This window comes from Arachis ipaensis, chromosome B7, assembly GCF_059453495.1.
Source record: "Arachis ipaensis isolate K30076 ecotype BB chromosome B7, ASM5945349v1, whole genome shotgun sequence".
Taxonomy (NCBI): domain Eukaryota; kingdom Viridiplantae; phylum Streptophyta; class Magnoliopsida; order Fabales; family Fabaceae; genus Arachis; species Arachis ipaensis.
The window spans coordinates 87,489,755-87,492,346 of NC_142442.1; the positions used below are offsets into that span (position 1 = coordinate 87,489,755).

The following is a 2,592-nucleotide window of genomic DNA, read 5'->3' on the forward strand; positions in this document are numbered from 1 at the left end:
TTAAAACTACTCATTCAGATGTTGAGAGATTGAATTTATTTAACTAGACTTCAATTAAATTATATTGAAATAAATTTAATATTTTAATGTTATAAATATTGTGGAATAATATAACCAAAAAAATAAGTATAATCACCATTTATCGGTAGATATTAATATTATTACAAGAAATAATAATAATAATAATAATAATAATAATAATAATAATAATAATAATAATAATAGATCTTTTGAAAAAACACAAAATAGTTATTGATTATATGATATTATATAATTAATAAAATAAGAAACACTACCACCAAGTTTACTAAATGTCACGTGAATATGTAGTGAAGGAGTCCATGTGTGGTTAATATAGTCATATACTCAATGAACTCCCCAATATATGTACCCACGTCTAGCTAATCTTCTCAAGATAGGACAAGTCACATCAAATAGTCAATAAGACAATTTTCTACCTCCAAAAGTGGAGGGATCTATCCAAGACAGATAGCTTCACACCTTTGGTCTCAAGGTTAGGATTCTCAAAACTCATTAAAAAAATTCGCACAAAGTTAGATTCATAGAAATTTTTTTTTTTCCACACTACATTGCTAAAGTTTCACATATCTTTGAACTTGCAGATTCCTCTAAGGACTAACACAACACTATTGTGCATATTGTTGGAATACTATGGATCTATACAATGCAAAGGAAGCAAGGAAACACAGGCATCTTATCCTGGCTGAAAAGAGGAGGAGATTAAGCGAAGACGGGCAAAAAGGTATCTTAAATCTTAATCTGAACTTTTTATTCAGGTATAATCATCTATTCAAAAACATGTCCGACTAATATTGAATTGATTTGCAGAAAATCTTTGCCTCCAGAACTGGCCAAATACTACTACGAAGGGTTCACTTCATACGCTTCAGGAAAAGTTGACATCCCTCAAAAGGAAGCCACTCACACCAAACTTCACAGGCATGTTTTAATTGTTGTGCTCCAGCTATGTAACATTCAAACTAGAAGCCTTTTCATGTAACTCAAAAAATGTGGTTTATATTTTAGTTTGTAGTACTAAGGCAAGAGGTCAAATCCATAGAAATAATACATGAAGTTGCTATATTTTTTTATGATGTGTCTTGCAAGAGTAGATGTTATCATGTGAATAGGAAATATAACTCAGCATATACAATAATACAGGACAACAAAGTGATCCTATAACTGCACACACATCACTTGGCAAGACAATCAGTTCAAACAGAGCAACAGAGCAACATACTATCTGTGTAGTTCACAGGCAAAATAATGCCACCCCAGGTGATTCCTTTATCTACTTATTGAACCAAATGAAACTAAATACCATTAAAACTTCAGTCATTCACACATTTTCATATAATTACCGAACAACGTTCCTTGCATGCTTTAGTTTTCCGTCCAACTCATGCTCGGGAACAATCCGAACATCTGTCGGATTCAATTCAATGTGTTCAATGTCTCAACATGGGAGAACCGCATCATGAAACGCAATCAACCACAACTAACAATCATATTGCTACACCAGCCATAGTGGAAGATCGATCAATCTTCATGAGATTATGGTATTGAAGATTTGTATGTATATGGAATTATATGACATTAGGATGTATATATGTGAAATTGAAGTCAAATTGGTGAAGTGGTATACTTGAATTTAAGCTTTTGGTAGCTGGAATCCATAGCACTTGATTTGGAACCTTGGAGGCTTGAATTGAAGCGATTGAGCTTAGGGAAAAATCGGCTAAGGTATGGTTTAGATTTCTCGTATTTAATATGTAATGTCTTATGAAAACTTAGGCTAGATGACCATAGGATAAGAATGAATGTATGAGTACGATAATTGTTTAGTATCTTTAATAATAGTTGTTGATACGGATTGAGAAATTGTTGGTGTTTATTGATTGTGATGAAAATAGAAATGATGAGTGATGGTTTGATGATGAGTGGTAAATTGGTAATAATGAGTATGTATATATGTATGATGGAATGTTGATGGTTGTTGGGATAATTGTGAAGTTTATGTATGATAGTTTGGTGAAAATGAGGAATGGTGGGTGATGGAAGGGTGTGATATTGTGTTAATGTGATTGATATGTTGTGGTGCTGAATTGTGGTGAATTATATATGTAGAATGTTGAGGTTTGAGTGGATTGTTAATGAAAAAAGAGGTGAGGGATTTTTGTGTAAAATTGATTTTTGGCCAAGTTCAGCGAGCTATAACTTGGCTTCTGAACCTCCAAATTGTTTCAAATCTATTTTATATGAAAATTGGGTCTGTGAAGTTTATGTTGTTCGAAGAACGGAAAAAAAATTATTTAAAACAAAAAAAATTATGCACATTGGAAGTTTGTGTTTCAAAATTGAAATTCTTTAGGTTTTCAGACTTACCCAAAATTTTTGATAAAACGTAGGCCTACGCATACGCGTGGCCCACACGTACGCATGACCTGGGATTTCTGTGTATGCAAATCTCCTTTACGCGACCATGCGTTTTTGTTTGACATGCATGCGTGCGCGTAAAGGGGACTGCGTACGCGAAATGGGCCAAAGTGCACACCCACGCGTACGTGTGAC

At 33.5% G+C, this 2,592-nt stretch overlaps 1 long non-coding RNA gene across 1 annotated transcript; it reads left to right on the forward strand.

The window, feature by feature from the left end:
* Positions 1-428: 428 nt before the first annotated feature.
* LOC148553267 (uncharacterized) lies at positions 429-1,235 on the forward strand. The gene is made up of 3 exons (XR_015892031.1): positions 429-514; positions 624-763; positions 850-1,235. It is a non-coding gene; the product is annotated as an uncharacterized LOC148553267 (long non-coding RNA).
* Positions 1,236-2,592: the final 1,357 nt, after the last annotated feature.